The sequence below is a fragment of the Aegilops tauschii genome, chromosome 3 (assembly GCF_002575655.3).
Source record: "Aegilops tauschii subsp. strangulata cultivar AL8/78 chromosome 3, Aet v6.0, whole genome shotgun sequence".
Lineage (NCBI taxonomy): Eukaryota > Viridiplantae > Streptophyta > Magnoliopsida > Poales > Poaceae > Aegilops > Aegilops tauschii.
The window spans coordinates 444,490,221-444,503,956 of NC_053037.3; positions in this window are offsets into that span (position 1 = coordinate 444,490,221).

The following is a 13,736-nucleotide window of genomic DNA, read 5'->3' on the forward strand; positions in this document are numbered from 1 at the left end:
TGTGCCCGTAGATTTTATCGTTCTTGATATAGATTGCAATCCTTCATGTCCTATTATTCTTGGTAGACCTTTTCTTAGAACGATTGGTGCAATTATCGATATGAAGGAAGGGAATATTAGATTCCAATTTCCATTAAAGAAGCACATGGAACACTTCCCTAGGAAGAAAATAAAATTACCATATGAATCTATCATGAGAGCCACTTATGGATTGCCTACCAAAGATGGCAATGCCTAGATCTATCCTTGCTTTTATGCCTAGCTAGGGGCGTTAAACGATAGCGCTTGTTCGGAGGCAACCCAATTTTATTTTTAGTTTTTTTGCTTTTTGCTTCTGTTTAGGAATAAATATTTGTTCTATCCTCTGGTTAGATGTGTTTTTATGTTTTAATTAGTGTTTGTGCCAAGTTAAACCTATAGGATCTTCTTGGATGAGAGTTATTTGATCTTGCTGTAATTTCCAGAAACTTTCTGTTCACGAAAACAATTGTTAAAAATCACCAGAACGTGATAAAATACTGATTCCAATTGATGCTGATCAATAAACAAATTGCCTAGGTCTTCCTATTTTGGATGATTTTTTGGAGTTCCAGAAGTTTGCGTTAGTTACGGATTACTACAGACTGTTCTGTTTTTGACAGATTCTGTTTTTCGTGTGTTGTTTGCTTATTTTGATGAATCTATGGCTAGTAAAATAGTTTATAAACCATAGAGAAGTTGGAATACAGTAGGTTTAACACCAATATAAATAAAGAATAAGTTCATTACAGTACCTTGAAGTGGTTTTTTTTTTCCGCTAACGGAGCTCACGAGATTTCTGTTGAGTTTTGTGTTGTGAAGTTTTCAAGTTTTGGGTGAATTTTTTTGATGGATTATGGAACAAGGAATGGAAAGAGCCTAAGCTTGGGGATACCCATCGCACCCCCAAGATAATCTAAGGACACCATAAAGCCAAAGCTTGGGGATGCCCCGGAAGGCATCCCCTCTTTCGTCTACTTCCATCGGTAACTTTACTTGGAGTTATATTTTTATTCACCACATGATATGTGTTTTGCTTGGAGCGTCTTGTATGATTTGAGTCTTTGTCTTTTAGTTTACCACAATCATCCTTGCTGTACACACCTTTTGAGAGAGCCATACATGATTTTGAATTTGTTAGAATACTCTATGTGCTTCGCTTATATCTTTTGAGTTATATAGTTTTGCTCTAGTACTTCACTTATATCTTTTAGAGAACGGTGGTGGATTTGTTTTATAGAAACTATTGATCTCTCATGCTTCACTTAGATTATTTTGAGAGTCTTGTATAGCATGGTAATTTGCTTAAATAATCCTAATATGCTTGGTATTCAAGAATAGTAAAAGCTTTCTTATGAGTGTGTTGAATACTATGAGAAATTTGGTGCTTGATAATTGTTTTGATATATAAAGATGGTGATATTAGAGTCATGCTAGTTGAGTAGTTGTGAATTTGAGAAATACTTGTGTTAAAGCTTGTGATTCCCGTAGCATGCACGTATGGTGAACCGTTATGTGATGAAGTCGGAGCATGATTTATTTATTGATTGTCTTCCTTATGAGTGGCGGTCGGGGACGAGCGATGGTCTTTTCCTACCAATCTATCCCCCTAGGAGCATGCGCGTAATACTTTGCTTTGATAACTTGTATATTTTTGCAATAAGTATATGAGTTCTTTTTGACTAATGTTGAGTCCATGGATTACACGCACTTTTCTTCCTTCCACCATTGCTAGCCTCTCTAATACCACGCACTTTTTGCCGGTATCATACACCCACCATATACCTTCCTCAAAACAGCCACCATACCTACCTATCATGGCATTTCCATAGCCATTCCGAGATATATTGCCATGCAACTTTCCACCGTTCCGTTTATTATGACACGCTCCATCATTGTCATATTGCTTAGCATGATCATGTAGTTGACATCGTATTTGTTGCAAAGCCACCATTCATAATTCTTTCATACATGTCACTCTTGATTCATTGCATATCCCGGTACACCGCCGGAGGCATTCATATAGAGTCATATTTTGTTCTAAGTATCGAGTTGTAATTGTTGAGTTGTAAGAAAATAAAAGTGTGATGATCTTCATTTTTAGAGCATTGTCCAAAGTGAGGAAAAGGATGATGGAGACTATGATTCCCCCACAAGTCGGGATGAGACTCCGGACGAAAAAAAAGAGGCCATAAAAAAAGAGAAAAGGCCCAAATATATAAAAAAAGAAAAAAAGAGAGAAAAAGAGAGAAGGGACAATGTTACTATCCTTTTACCACACTTGTGCTTCAAAGTAGCACCATGATCTTCATGATAGAGAGTCTCTCATTTTGTCACTTTCATATACTAGTGGGAATTTTTCATTATAGAACTTGGCTTGTATATTCCAATGATGGGCTTCCTCAAAATGCCCTAGGTCATCGTGAGCAAGCGAGTTGGATGCACACCCACTTAGTTTCTTTTGTTGAGCTTTCATATGCTTAGAGCTCTAGTGCATCCGTTGCATGGAAATCCCTACTCACTCACATTGATATCTATTGATGGGCATCTCCATAGCCCGTTGATACGCCTAGTTGATGTGAGACTATCTTCTCCCTCTTTTGTCCTCTCCACAACCACCATTCTATTCCACATATAGTGCTATATCCATGGCTCACGCTCATGTATTGCGTGAAGATTGAAAAAGTTTGAGAATGTCAAAAGTATGAAACAATTGCTTGGCTTGTCATCGGGGTTGTGCATGATTTAAATACTTTGTGTGATGAAGATAGAGCATAGCCAGACTATATGATTTTGTAGGGATAACTTTCTTTGGCCATGTTATTTTGAGAAGACATGATTGCTTTGTTAGTATGCTTGAAGTATTATTATTTTTATGTCAATATTAAACTTTTGTCTTGAATCTTTCGGATCTGAATATTCATACCACAATTAAGAAGAATTACATTAAAATTATGCCAAGTAGCACTCCGCATCAAAAATTCTGTTTTTATCATTTACCTACTCGAGGACGAGCAGGAATTAAGCTTGGGGATGCCTGATACGTCTCCAACGTATCTATAATTTTTGATTGCTCCATGCTATATTATCTACTGTTTTGGACATTATTGGGCTTTATTATCCACTTTTATATTATTTTTGGGGCTAACCTATTAACCGGAGGCCCAGCCCAGAATTGCTGTTTTTTGCCTATTTCAGAGTTTCGCAGAAAAGGAATATCAAACGGAGTCCAAACGGAATGAAACCTTTGGGCACGTGATTTTTAGGAAGAATATGATCTAGGAGACTTGGACCCTACGTCAAGAAACAAAAGAGGAGGCCACAAGGTAGGGGGCGCGCCCACCCCCCAGGGCGCGGCCTCCACCCTCGTGGGCCCCCTGTTGCGCCACCGACGTACTCCTTCCTCCTATATATACCTACGTACCCCCAAACGATCAGATACGGAAACAAAAACCTAATTCCACCACCACAACCTTCTGTACCCACGAGATCCCATCTTGGGGCCTGTTCCGGAGCTCCGCCGGAGGGGGCATCCATCACGGAGGGCTTCTACATCAACACCATAGCCTCTCCGATGAAGTGTGAGTAGTTTACCTCAGACCTTCGGGTCCATAGTTAGTAGCTAGATGGCTTCTTCTCTCTTTTTGGATCTCAATACAATGTTCTCCCCCTCTCTCGTGGAGATCTATTCGATGTAATCTTCTTTTTGCGGTGTGTTTGTTGAGACCGATGAATTGTGGGTTTATGATCAAGATTATCTATGAACAACATTTGAATCTTCTGAATTCTTTTATGTATGATTGGTTATCTTTGCAAGTCTCTTTGAATTATCAGTTTGGTTTGGCCTACTAGATTGATCTTACTTGCAATGGGAGAAGTGCTTAGCTTTGGGTTCAATCTTGCGGTGTCCTTTCCCAGTGACAGTAGGGGCAGCAAGGCACGTATTGTATTGTTGCCATCGAGGATAACAAGATGGGGTTTTTATCATATTGCATGAATTTATCCCTCTACATCATGTCATCTTGCTTAAGGCGTTACTCTGTTTTCATGAACTTAATACTCTAGATGCATGCTGGATAGCGGTCGATGAGTGGAGTAATAGTAGTAGATGTAGGCAGGAGTCGGTCTACTTCTCTCGGACGTGATGCCTATATACATGATCATACCTAGATATTCTCATAACTATGCTCAATTCTGTCAATTGCTCAACAGTAATTCGTTCACCCACCGTAAAATATTTATGCTCTTGAGAGAAGCCACTAGTGAAACCTATGGCCCCCGGGTTTATCTTCATCATATTAATCTTCCAACACTTAGTTATTTTCTTTGCTTTTTACTTTGCTTTTATTTTACTTTGCATCTTTATCACAAAAATACCAAAAATATTATCCTATCATATCTATCAGATCTCACTCTCGTAAGTGACCGTGAAGGGATTGACAACCCCTTATCGCGTTGGTTGCGAGGAGTTATTTGTTTTGTGTACGTACAAGGGACTCGCGCGTAGCCTCCTACTGGATTGATACCTTGGTTCTCAAAAACTGAGGGATATACTTACGCTACTTTGCTGCATCACCCTTTCCTCTTCAAGGAAAAACCAACGCAGTGCTCAAGAGGTAGCACGCCTCGACCAAGTTGGGAAGCAGTTGGGCGGGGCCGTCCTCGTCGGTGGCCAGCGGCTTCTCCGGGCCCTTCTCATAGAGTGCCTTCAATGCCGTGCAAGACCTCTTCTCGAAGAGCGCGAAGGCCGCGCGGTCCTCGGCCAGGACCTTCGCCTTGGCGTCAAGCTCGGCCTTCTCCGCCTTGGCGTCAAGCTCGGCCTTCTCCGCCTTCACTTTCTGCTCCAGCTCCTCAAGCCGGCCGCGCTCAACGGCCTGCGCCTTCGCCGACTGCGTCAGCTTGGTGTCACGACCCTTGACGGCATCCTCCCGGGCCTTCATCTTCTCCTCCTCTGCTTTGCGACCACGAGCTTCTTCTGCATGCTCGTCCCGCAGGGCCTTCAGTTTGGCCTCCAGCGCCCGGCAACGACCCTGGGCGGCCTCGACGTCCTTCACCGCCGCCTCGCGAGCAGCTGCCGCCTGGGCGGCAGCCTGCTTCTCCCCCTCGGAAGTCGCCACGGCCTGGCTCAGCGCCGCCCGAACGGACATGTCGGCATGAAGCCAGCCAGGGGCCAGCTCCAGGCGCCCAGCTGCCAGGTGGGGTTCGGCACCCTGGAGATCTTCTCGCAGCCGGGCCATCTCAGAAAAGGCACGCTCCAAGACACCAAGGGAGGCGGAAGGACCTAGAACCAGCGGCACAATAGGAGGAGGAAGAGGCGACGACGTCACCAAGGCTTGGGAGACTGGGGGTTCCTAAGCTTTGGGCGCCTCAGCAGCCGCGCCGGGTGTCAGCACTTTCGGAGCCAGCAGGGCCACGGGGGCTGACTCCTCACGAGGATTCTCCCTCGTGCCTCGCAAGGACGACCGGGCCGGAGATACACGAGCGTCAGCGCTACCCTTCGCCACGGGGGGAGGCGCAGCCGGAGCAGGCAAGCTAGTCCCGAGCAGCACCACCGCCCCCTCCTTCCTTTTCTTCGTCATAGGCGTTGGCCTAATCACGCAGCGGAGAAGCGTCAAGATCAAGCAACAGAAGCCAGAATGAAGCAAGGAAGAAGCACTTACTGGTCCACCGCGGTGTAGTCCACCTTCCTCTTCGCAAGTCTGAAGCCTGAGAGCTTCCCAGCCTGGGGCGCGGGCGCACGGGCCCCAGAGGCAGAGGAAGGAGCGGCAGACGGGCCAGAAGTAGCCCAAGGCGGCATCGGAGCAGAAGCAGCATCTCGGGAGATCAGCGCCGACCGGCCCCTCGTCGGGATCACCGGCGGTTCCCCCCACCGGAGGTCGTCGGCCTGATCGTCGTTGTCAGGCATGGTGCAGAGGAGGTCAGCCTTGCGCATGGGGGAGGTCTCCCCCATACCCTCGGGCGTCGCCTTCGAGTCACGCTCCTCGTCCTCATCTCCCTCCTCCTTCTCCTTGCGAGAATCGTCAGAGGACACCTCCACCGGCACCATCGCAGCCGAGACCGCAGGAGGCGCTGGTGGCACCAGCCCGCGCCCGTCAAAGGTTGGCCTGGTGGCCACAACCTGCGCCATGTCCGTGCGGCGGAACAGGGGAAAGAAGACGCTCGGCGGATACTCTTGGTCGTCCCCGACCAGGAGGCGGAGAGCTGCGGCTAGCTCCTTGTCAGACAGGGCTGATGGGCTCAAGCGAACCTTGTCTTCTTCGTCCCCAAGCCTCCACAAAGGACGCGGGCGCGCCTGAAGCAGAGCCACCCGCAGCGTCAAGAACTCCCTCAGGAGCATGGCTCCCGTCAGCTTCGTTGCCTTCGCGTCGCCCGGCTTTAGGTCGGCGTTCATCTGCTCCAACACTAACGCCGCCCGGTCATCAGTGAGCTTCGTGCAAGACCACCCCTTGACCGGTTGGGGCATCTCGGTTGGCAGCGCCAAGCGTGGGTGGACGCACTTAGCATCCATCATGACCCACTTGCTCCTGAAGCCGTCAGCCTTCTTCCCAGTCTTCGAGATCGAGTTGGCCTTGCCGGCCGCGATGAAGTTGGTGCACCCGGAAGTATGGCCCTCGTTGATGTGAAGGAAGAAGAAGTGGCGCAGCAGAGCCACGGACGGCATCACGCCGAGGTACGCTTCGCAGTAGTAGGCGAAGATTGACAAAAGAAGGACAGAGTTGGGGTGAAGATGCAGCACCTGCAGCCCGTAATGGCCGAGGACCTCATAAAAGAAGTCAGAGAAAGGGGGACCAAGCCTGCGACGATGCCGCTCGAGAAGAAGGGGTAAAAGGTACTGTTCGAGGCCTCCGGCTCGGTGGAGCCAGCCCGGAGCTCGGTCTTCCCCCTCTCGTTGCTCTCCCCCGCCGTCAACAAGCGCGTGGCGGCGAGGTTCTTCTCTGAGACGTTGGGCGCGTCCAGAGCTGGCTCATACCAGGCCGGCGACGAGGCGGGCTTGACCTTGTGGGGAGCCATTGGTCGGAAGCTTGGAAGGGGATTGAGCAGATCTGGAAGCTTTGGAAGTGAGGGGCGAGAAAGGGGATCTGGAGCGAGACGAAGGGAAGCAATGAAGGCAAGGGTAGCCCGTGCCAGCCTTTTTGTTAGCCGGGCAGTTGCCGAGGCAGCGTGGGGAAGCAGAGACGCCCACGTCCAATTAACCGCCACATGTCGACCAAGGCCGCAGGCTATTAGGGCCCGCGGAGCTCCGCACTTGCCCTTTCGCTTTGCCTCAAAGCCAAGTCCGAGCGCGCCTTGGGCCCGGGGGCTACTGTCGGCGTTCTGGGAACGGGGGTCCCCAGACTTGCCTGCCTGCGGCCCACGACATGGCTCCACAAGCGGGCCTGTACGACCCATCTTCACCAACAAGCACTCAAGACCCTCGCGAGGGGCTAAGCCTCGCGAGGCCGACGACACAAGACCTCCTCGGGAGTGGCCTCACCAGGCTGGCTCACGAGGGGCGGAGAGATCAAGGCAAGGCAGACCTCGCGAGGTTCTCATGACGTGAGCCATGACGACCAAGGCCAGGCGAGCGCCAGGCGGGCGCCAGCGTGCACAGTGTCCTTGTTTCCTCTTTGGTGCTAAGGAGGCAAGCACAGGCGAGGAGTTCTGAGGCATCAGGCAAAGGTTTCCATATTGGTGCAACGAGACCAAGACCAGCAGAACGGCAAGACAGAGGTCACCATGGAGCCCAAGACGGCGTCACCACCAGAGCCTTTGGCAGGCGAAGACTACTTTTGTCAGGACAAGTTGTACTAGTTGTCCCCTTTCAAATTGGCCATTGTTGGCTCCCTTCCCGCTCAATATTTGGGGAGAGGACCAGGGCCCCTATAATAGGGCTAGCCACCGTAGTAGAGGGCATCGGATCCTCACCTACCAGAACTCACCTCGAGCGATCCTCACACCCACTAAGCACAAGAACACCTCCCCTCAGGAGGCTGTTCTTCCCCTTGTACTGTTCATCCTCAGCCCAAGAGGCAATCCACCACCACCACACTGGAGTAGGGTATTACACCACAACGGTGGCCCGAACCAGTATAAATCTTGTGTTCCCGTGTGTTGTGAGTTCGTCGTGCCTAGCTTAGAGATTGCGAAGTGTGTGAGGGCGTGATCGGTGAGTGGGAGATCTTCGCGCGCACCCCAGTGTTCGAACCTTCAGGGTTTTGCCGGAACCCGAAATCCGACAACACTAGCCTTGGACTTCAAACCAAGGTTGGGCTTCTTTGATCGTTGAGAACGCAACACCGCATTGTCGGCAGTCTTGTCCAAGATCCTCATTGCAACAAAATCATCCAACACTTCACTTGAGGACAAGGTGTGAAAGTTCGGCCTTTGACGGATGTAGAGTACATGGCCTTATGGTAAGGCATCATGGCCTTGAGAAACTTGCGCTTGATCCAATTGTCATCCGTATCCTTGCTCCCATGATCTCGGAGTGAGACCGCGAGAGTGGTTAATCTCCGGTAAAGCTCTCGAGGTTCTTCATCTTCAATCATTGCAAACTCATCGGCTTCATCTTGCACCACTTCAAAGTTTGAACATTGAATGCTTGCTCTTCCCTTGTAAATGGACACAACATGTTGCCATGCTTCCTTGGCCACGGTAAAAGGTCGGAGGTGCACAATATCTTCGGGTGGAATTGCTTCTTGGAGAATGAAGAGAGCAGACTCGTTGAATTGATGATCCGCGGCTTCTCTAGGAGTGAAGTTGCTTGGGTCGTGTGGGTAGAAACCTTGCTCAATAATTCTCCAAAGATTAGTAGAACTATGATTTAAATGACGTTTAAAGCGATACACCCAAGAGGCAAAATCCTCATTTTTCACAAGCTTAGGAGGAGGACCAACATGATTCATATGTGTGGAGGGAACCGATCCTCCATAAGTAAGTGGAGGTTCAACATGGGAAAAGATGCCACTACCACTTCTACCACTAGGCAAAGGAACTTGATCACTAGTAGCTTCCCCCTTATTGGAGTTAGCATCTGTCACCTTGTTAGTGGGATCGACCACTTCCAACGGTGCGGTGGATAATTTAAGACCATCAAGAAAATACTTAAGCATGACTTTGACCTTGGTCGTCATGGAGGTTTTTAATGTGTCCAAAGCCACATTGTACTCCTCACGAGAGACCGAGGATCCCCCATCAGCTGTAGGCAAGAACGGATTCACATCGGGGTGCTCCTCCACCTCGTCTGTGGTGTCAACCATACTCTTCGTACGAGAAAGTCCTTAATAAAGAGACGAGGCTCTGATACCAATTGAAAGGATCGATATGGTTGACTAGAGGGGGTGAATAGGCAACTAACAATTTTTGGCTTCTCTTTACCAAATTAAACTTAGCATCAAAGTAGGTTGTCTAGATATGCAACTAGGTGAGCAACCTATATGATGCAACAACAACAAGCACACAAGCAAGCAAGGGATACAACACAATATAAGCTTGCACAAGTAAACGTAAGAGATAACCAAGAGTGGAGCCGGTGGAGACGAGGGTGTGTTACCGAAGTTCCTTCCCTTTGAGAGGAAGTACGTCTCCGTTGGAGCGGTGTGGAGGCACAATGCTCCCCAAGAAGCCACTAGAGCCACCGTATTCTCCTCACGCCCTCACACAATGCGAGAAGCCGTGATTCCACTATTGGTACCCTTGAAGGGGCGACCGAACCTTTACAAACAAGGTTGGGGCTCTCTCCATAACCGAATTGGAGGCTCCCAACGAAACCACGAAGCTTCACCACAATGGAATATGGCTCCAAGGTGACCTCAACCGTCTAGGGTGCTCAAACACCCAAGAGTAACAAGATCCGCAAGGGACTAGTGGGGAGAATCAAATTTCTCTTGGTGGAAGTGTAGATCGGGCCCTTCTCAACCAATCCCTAGAAAATCAACAAGTTTGATTGGTTAGGGAGAGAGATCGGGCAAGAATGAGCTTTTGAAAGGCAATGGAGCTTGGGGGAAGAGGTCAACCCTAGGAAGAAGAAGACCCCCCCCCCTTTATATAGGGGAACCAAAATCCAACCGTTTTCTGCCCAGGCCCGCAGCTAACGGTACTACCGCTCCTAGGAGCGGTACTACCTCTTAGGCGGTACTACTCCACACAAGCCTTAAAATACACAGAGTGTATCTACGGTAGTGCCGCCTGAGCGGTACTACCGCTGACCCCGGCGGTACTACCGCCTTGGGTTTTAGACCTGGAGGGCAGCGGTAGTAGAGGGTGCCAGGGGCGGCCGTATCGTGCCAAGCGGTACTACCGTCCTAGTGCCGCTCTACTACCGCTAGGAGCAAAGTGGGAACACAACCTTGCATAGAGGAAAAATCCGCAAGCGGTAGTGGAGATGGTAGTACGGGCTGAAGTACCGCCGGTAATGTGCGATCCTTTTCGCACTTAAGTAGATTATTTTATCAACTCGTCTCGAGTTGATGACACCATGGTAATTTTGGCAGGGGGGTTGATGAAATATACTGCCGGTAATTTTGTGTGTGTATAGCATGGTAACTCACACATCACATACCTGATAACTTATGTACCCCGGTACTAATAACTTTGGGGATCGGGAGGGAGGCGTTGATGAAATATCCTCGGTCACTTTTGTGAGAATATCATGATAACTCATGCATCACATACCTGAGAAACTTATGTACCCCGATCCTGATAACTTTGGGGGAAGGGGGTTGATGAAATATCCCCCAGTAACTTTGGTGTGAATAGCATGGTAACTCAGACATCAGAGACCCGATAACTTATGCACCCCGGTCCTAATAACTTTTTTGGGGGGGAGGGGTTGATGAAATATTCCCCAGTAACTTCGATGTGAATAGCATGGTAACTCAGACATCGGAGACCCGATAACTTATGCACCCCGGTCCTGGTAACTTTAGCGAGGAGGGTGCTGAAATATACCCCCGGTAACTCACACATCGCAGACCTGATAACTTATGTACCCATGTCTTGGTAAATTTGACGACCAGGTGTGTGTGGGGGGGGAGTTCATGAAATATACCCCCGGTAACTTATTTTGTGAATAACATGATAACTCACACATCATAGACCTGATAACTTATGTACCCCAGTCTTGGTAACTTTCACAATGATGGTGAGGGGCAGGAAAGGGTTGTTGGTGAAATATACCCCCGGTAACTTTTGTGTGAATAGCATGGTAACTCACACATCGCAGACCTAATAACTTAGGTACAAACATCGCGGTAAATTTAGACCCGAATAAAAAGTTGTTGAGAAATACCCCTGTTTACTTCTATGCAAATAGCACGGTAATATATGCATCACATACCTGATAAATTAGGTACAAATAGCATGGTAACTTTGACCCGGGGGAAAGAAGTCGCTGAAAACACATCCCCGGTCACTTCTGCATAAATAACATGTTAATATACATATAACATAACCGATAAATTTTTACCAAAAAAGTTATCAAAACAAGCCAACATGAGATCTAGCTTCGAAGTTCTCGTTGCAGTGATTTTTTTAATGTGAAAACAACTTTTCAATCAGAAACGACAGTTTGAGCTATAAAACATTTTACAATTTTGAAATAGTGAGAATCTACATTGACATCAGCTTTCATGTGCTCTAGTGCATTTGCATGTGGAAAGAATGTTGGAGGAGCCATTTTATGCCCCGGTAATTTCTATGAAAACGGGATGGTAACTGACGTAGCACAAACGGGATGATAACTTATTTAGCCTAGGTCTGGTAACTTTTGACCCCAAAAAAGTCGTTGAAACATACCAATATTGGATCTAATTTCGGAGATCTCGTCGCGATGATTTTTTTATGTGAAAATGAATTTTGAATCGGGCGACGGTTTGAGCTATAAAACTTTTTAAAGTTTCGAAATAGGAAGAATCTTTGCTGACATCACCAATTTTGTCTTATATGCATGCATACATGTTTAGAGATATCAAATGCGTGCAAACTCCCTCGGTCCATATATTTTGTTAATAAAATAATGAGGAATTAGCAACTAAAAATGAATAAATCATGAGGATTAGCCCTAGTGCAGGATTAGCAAGCGGATTAGCTATTAAAGAAGGAAAGAATGATCGTTCGTATCTATTCCTATCTTTCGACTAGTCAGAAGTTAGCCAAGTCCTTTGTATTATTATATTTCCATGTTCATAATTAAAGAGTTTATATTCTATGCTATAACTGCTATAATCATGGAATGTGCGATTCAGCGGAAAACTCATATCCACGTGTGGAATGATAAACGGTAAAATAAAAGGTTCCTAGTCTCGCCTCTAAGACTAGCTCAAATGTTGTTGGTGATCATGTTTTCTGAATTTTAGGATATCGTTAAGTGTAATGATAGTCCTAAAACAACATTGAGATTATGACATTGGAAGAGCGATCATATTGAATTGACCCAATCTTGTTTGTTATGAATTAAGTTAATATCGCCTGCATTCAATTGTAATAACATAGAGTGTTAACTTGTGAAACTACTCCTTAGACCATGAGAGTGTCGTGGTCACTTCTTACCGTATGGTGGGCTTTGGGGTTGCTCAAACGTCACCTGTAACATGGTGATCATACCAACAACTTGCAGGTTCATCGGAAAATTTGACAAGTGGCCGGATAGCTCGAGAGTGGAATTTGCTCCTCCGACGATGGAGAGATATTCTTAGGGACCTCTTGGTGTTATGGCATCAATCATCGCCTGGGCAGACACACGTGACTTCGTCACGGGGATGCCGGAACACAATAACGAGAAAGAAGAACAATACTGGTAACGAGGATTTCGATATAACGAGCATAGTGATTACTCGGGAGGATACCGATGTGAAGTATCACGAAGCAAAGGGAACATCACATGATAACCAAAATTTCACTCGAATATCATTCGTGTGCTCATAGGGACCGATACAGACGTCCATGGTCCCACTGCCGGTCATTGAACGAACTGTTTCGTTCATGTCTATGGGTTACCGAACCTACGGTGTCACAAGCTTAACGAAATCATGATCTGCTGAGTGTTAGTAGCACGGGAGTCATGAGAATATATTTGTGGATTTTTTTCATGAATATTCAGAATAGTTTCGAGAGGATCCGGAAGCGTTTCGGTGGTCACCGGAAGGGTTTCGGAGAGTATCGGGTAATACTGGGTATTACCAATAAATTATATAGGTGGAAAATGTTTTCGAAGATGTTAAAATATATATAATGGTCTAGATGTATTTAGATTATTTTATATTTAATTAAATATCAATGGGCCTTAAAGGGCCAAGAGGTAGAACGCAACTTGGGCCACAAGGGCCCAAGTAGGGAAGACGCCCCCCTTTCCTTGTGGGGGCCGAATTGGACAAGGGGAGGGAGTAGGACTCCCTCCCCATGACCGGCGCCCCAAGAGGAGTTTTTCCCCCTTGGTGGCTGCCCTCTCCTCCTCCTCAAACCTATATATACTAGGTTTTTTTGCTCTATTGGATACACAAGTTTTGGAGCCTCCTCTAGTTCTTCTAGTTCATGTTCTAGTTGGTCCTAGGTTACTAATTAGAGCATGGCTAATCCTCTTGTCCTTGTAATTAGAAGCTCGGTGTGGTTCTAATTTCATCTCTCTAATTCTCCGGCGATGATTAGCTCTACACGGCGAAGCGCTACCGGATCGTGAAGGTTGCACGCTTGCAACCAAGTAGAGAAGCCGTGCTTTTGGTCTTCGGTTCGAGGGACTGTTC